Source organism: Lactuca saligna, chromosome 7 (genome assembly GCF_052625555.1).
Source record: "Lactuca saligna cultivar CGN05327 chromosome 7, ASM5262555v1, whole genome shotgun sequence".
Classification (NCBI taxonomy): domain Eukaryota; kingdom Viridiplantae; phylum Streptophyta; class Magnoliopsida; order Asterales; family Asteraceae; genus Lactuca; species Lactuca saligna.
In genome coordinates, this window is record NC_136423.1 from 118,276,165 (window position 1) to 118,281,178 (window position 5,014).

At 39.4% G+C, this 5,014-nt stretch overlaps 1 non-coding gene across 1 annotated transcript; it reads right to left on the minus strand.

The window, feature by feature from the left end:
- Positions 1 to 711: 711 nt before the first annotated feature.
- Positions 712 to 818, minus strand: LOC145007814 (small nucleolar RNA R71). Its single transcript, XR_013663178.1, has one exon. It is a non-coding gene; the product is annotated as a small nucleolar RNA R71 (small nucleolar RNA).
- Positions 819 to 5,014: the final 4,196 nt, after the last annotated feature.

Consider the following 5,014-nt stretch of genomic DNA (forward strand, 5'->3'; position numbering starts at 1 on the left):
TGTTCTTTTTACGCGTTTTCTGTTTTGTTTGCAGTTGTTTCATGACCCAAGGATTTGATACACCTTTGGTTCCCCTCTTGAAGATCCGGAAACCGCACTAAGAAGGAGCAATGGCAAAACCGTTGGAGAATCCTCTTCTTCAAAGAACTCACCACTCAAAAACCTCAAGTCCGTTTTCAGCAAGAAAAAGAGCAACAAATCAGGAGCATCCAGTGCCTCGTTGACAATCGAAGACCCAATTCAAAAAGACACCGAGTACGAGACCGAGGAAGAAGACGAACCCACATACGAGCACACATCCGAGTTTGAAGACGATTTAGCTACCGCTATGGCTAATATCTATGAAATCCCCATGGGGGAATGGAAGAAGAGGATGCGTGATGACACTGGCCCGGGACTTGTGCAACCCACAATTCCCGCAACCGTTACTTTCGAGCTAAAGGGCCATATTTCGCTCAACTCAAGGAGATTCCTTTTTACGGGAAAGATCACGAAGACGCCTATAAGCACTTGGATGAAGTAAATGTTGTGGCTAATTCCTTCAATGTACCAAATGTGCCTCGCGAGATCCAACTTCTTCGCATGCTTCCTGTCACATTTAAAGGAGCTGCAAAAGATTGGTTAAAGTCACTTCCTCCCGGATCGGTCACCACATGGGCCAAGATGAAAGAAGAGTTCATAGACCATTTCTGCCCGCCTTCCAAGATAGCCAAGCTAAAGAAAGCCATTGCCAACTTCGAGCAACAACCCGGAGAATCTCTTTATGAAGCTTGGGAAAGGTACAAGAGCCTACTTAGAAATTGCCCACACCATGACCTTAATAGCCAACAAGAGGTCTACATTTTTTATGATGGAGTTAATGTTACCACAAGGCAACTCCTCGATTCACAAGGCCCGCTCACCAGAAAGCCGCCTCCGGAAATCAAGGAGTTAATTGAAGAATTCTCTAAGCATTCTAGAGAATACCACAATCCGAGGAATGAAGTAAGTCGGGGAGTAGTGAACTCGGTGAATGATAGCATGGTGGCGGTAATAGCTAAGCTTGATAGCCTAGATCGAAGAATGACAAAAATGGATCAAACAATCCATGCTATTAGGGTAGGATGCGAAAATTGTAGCGGGCCCCACCTCACTAAGGATTGTTATCGAGACGAAAACGGAAATAAAAAGGCTCAAGTGTTTTACTCTAGTGGCGATAGATACGACGGAGATTGGAGGAAACCAAAGAAGGAATGGCTACCATACGAAGAATATAAAAAGGCTAAGGAGGAGAAATACAAGCAGAAAGAGAGGGGATTCTATCAAAAGGAAGAGCCGGTGATGGAAAAGAAGGCCAATTTAGAAGATATGCTCACAAGATTCATAACCGCGTCCGTGAATAGACACAATGATCACGATGTAGCAATGCAAGAGACCAGAAATATGTTGAGGAATCAGCATGCATCCATTCTCAACATTGAGAAACAGTTGGGACAGCTTGCACATCAAGTGAATGAAAGAAGACCGGGCCAACTTCCGAGTAACACCGAACCCAATCCAAGAATGGAGAATGTAAGTGTAATAACCTCCAGCAGTGAAGGAACAATTACAGAAGCACTAAGAATCTCGAAGAAGAAGGCAGAAAAGGTAAAGAATCGGACCCAGCAAAACCCGATCCGACTCGCCGGGTCACTCCATTGGACTTGACGAGTCCATGCGCAAATGATAAACCTGTCAGTTCTTTGAAGCCTTATAATCCTCCGCTGCCATACCCAATCAAAGCCATGCCTGCAGAAAAAGTAGAAGCATACAGAACCTTCATGAAACATGTTAACGCTTTACAAGTTAATGTGCCATTTGTGGAAACAATGCTCCAAACACCTAAATACTTCAACTTGCTTAAGGGCCTTTTTGCTGCTAAGAAAGATTTGGCTAAAGTCGTGGAAGTATTGATGAGTGAGCTACCTAAAAAGAAGGGTGATCCAGGAAATATTGTGATTCCGTGCCAATTTGGTAATGAAGTTTTCACCCGAGCATTAGCTGATTCGGGGGAAAGCATCAATCTGATGCCTTTTTCATTCTTTAAGAAGTTGAATTTACCAGAACCAAGGCCGGTAAATATGAAGATCCATTTGGCGGACAAGACGATGATTCATCCATAAGGCGTTTCTGAGGATCTCCTTATAAAAGTTGACAAGTTTATTTTTCCAGTAGACTTTGTGGTAGTTGATATGGAAGAAGACCTCGAAATTCCAATTATTTTGGGGAGATCATTCTTGAACACCGCGTGTGCTTTAATTGATATATGTGAGTCTACATTGACATTAAGGGTGGGTGATGAGTCTGTAATGTTTAAAGCTATTCCAGAAGCCAAGAAAGAAGAGGAAAAGAATGAAGAAATCTCAATGATCCAATTGGATGATGAGATATTAGAAAAAGAGCTTGCACGTTTGCTAAAAGAAGATCCAAGCAAGTTTTTGATATACTCTGAAGAAGATGGAGATGTTAACAAGGACTTGAAGGAGTTAGAAAAGCTACTGGAAGGAGCCAACTCAGAAAACACCCAAGAATTGATGGAACCCGCTCAGACTCGCCGAGTCACTCTAATGGACTCGACGAGACCAGTCGACTTTGGCAAAGACTTGGCTGACTTAGATCTGTTTGTTACTAGTTCTTCACATACCTTGGATTTAGATATTATTCATGATTCTTTAGAAGAACAAACATCAGAAGGAGGAATGGGAATGAAAGTTCAATACGCCAATGTAGCATGTCTTGATACGATTCCGTTTGAAGAAGGGTTGAGCACATGCAAGGATGAAGAGACAAAGAAAAGGAGGGTGGAAGCTGATCAATCATTCACTACTAAACCTAAAGCACAAACCGTCACGAAATATGAAGTAATTAAATTTAAAGAGAAGGAGGTGCAAAAGAAGGCAAAAAAGAATGGGGTAACGAAGAAAAAGAGGAAAAGGGAAGCCCAAGCAGCTGAGGATGGTGCTGTGAAAAAGAAAAGAGAGGAATTAAAAAGGGCTTATAAAAAGAAGATTCACGCTTACAAGACAAAGTACAAACCACAAAAGACAAGGTGTGAATTCCCGATGCTAGAAGATGACGAGACGTAGACGGGAAAGAGTCCAGGTAATGACTCCTTAAAAAGAAGCGCTTGGCGGGAGGCTACCCGTTATTTAGAGTTTGCTTTCTTTTACCTTTTCTTTTGATTGCATTTTTTTTCTTTCATTTTTAGAATTTTAATCTTCAATTCATCGGATATGTTTGCTTGAGAGTGCGTATGGACTAAGTGTGGGGTAGGGGGTTAGTCACATATTAGGAAATTTAGAATCTTAATTTAGGCTAATTTTTAAAAAAATCGTTGCATACCAAAAATATGACTTAGGGATTTAATTTAGGAAATTTTGGTAAACAAAATTAAGATTCCATGTTAGATTTATATTTGATGATTGCATGAAAACCCAAATGTTTAGTTGAACCTATATACGTTCTAGTGCATTTGTGGCTTCCTTATTCTAGTGAAATCATGAGACAAAAACACGACCTTGCTCAGCCCGAGGGATGCAATACGTTTAGCAGCCTAAACCTGAAATGTATCCAAGAAAATTGTTATCGTTAGCCAATAAAGGTTGAGATTGAGCGCCCCTGCTTAAGCATGTACGATTTTGAGTGAAAAAAAGTGAGGACTACATGTAAAAAAAAAAGAGAGAATTACTACAAAAGTTATAAGAATTTTGGAGCAAATGAAGTGAAGATCTAAAGATCAAAATTCCAAGAAATCCATAAGGTTGAAGATACCAAAACTCAATCAATACAAGGTGGTGAATTCAAAGAGATCAAAGATCAAATTATCAAGGAAGTGAAGAATTCAAAGAGCTCCATAGTGGTATCGAAAAGTTGTAATTCTAGATTATGTATGCTTGGGTTGCTCAATTAAAAATACCTTGAGGGTAAGAGGTTTTCTGAGAATGGATTCGGAGGGTTGAATAAAATGAGCATAGTTCGGGGTGAGTGGACGAATGTTTATGAGGATTGTGAGTATTTGGAGTATGGGGGGGTCCTTAGGAAAAATTTTAGACACAAATGCATGCGTTGCGGTCTTGCCATAATGGCTGGGTTAGATTGGAGTTGTCGTACATAATGCTAATGTCTTAAAATTCAGTTTTGCTTGGGGGCAAGCAAAAGTCAAGTGTGGGGTATTTTGATATGTGCATATTTAGTTTGTGTTAAGTATAGATTTTTATTCATTTATTAGCTAAATTATTGCATTTCATGGACAAAAGGTACTTAAAAGTGTTTAAATTGTATTTTCAGTCCGAAAATGAAGCTTAGAAGCAAAAGGAAGCACGAGAAGCGGTTAGGAGCTCAGGAATTGGATAAAGAAGAAAAACACCAAAAATAGCACCTACTCAGTGAGTAGAATCGACTACTCGGCGAGTCCAAGTGAGGATAATGACTCGGGAACCCAGATGCTTATCGCATACGGATATTGTGAGACGGACTTGACGAGTCGATACGCAAATATATAGATAACTTCTTAGATCGAGGAAAAAAAATTCTGGGATAACTCTGGAGTAATTAGCTGCGATTCAGAGGCTAGAGAAACCCAAGAAGACGAAGATAGAAGCTACAATTCAATCCCGAAGGAGCTTTGAGGCAAATTCCATCATTATACTTAATCTTTTGTTTTCCACTATGGTTAGACAATTAGAATTCATTTTTGTGCTGTTATTTACTTCAATCATGAGCTAAAACTCTTAAACTTCTGTTTGGGGATACAAAACTGAGACTATGGTTTGATTATTGGTAGGATTAATTCAATGTTGGTGATTTATTTATTATTTTAGCTTGCTAAAGAACCTTGTTTGTGAATGATAATTAATTTTATGTTAATAGGAAGGTAATTAAATAGCATGAACACCGTTTGATTATCAACCTCATATATCTTGTGACTACTTTGCTATATGTCTAGAATTAATGAACATGAAACTAGGATTAATAAGAAAATTAAGTAAATTTATGT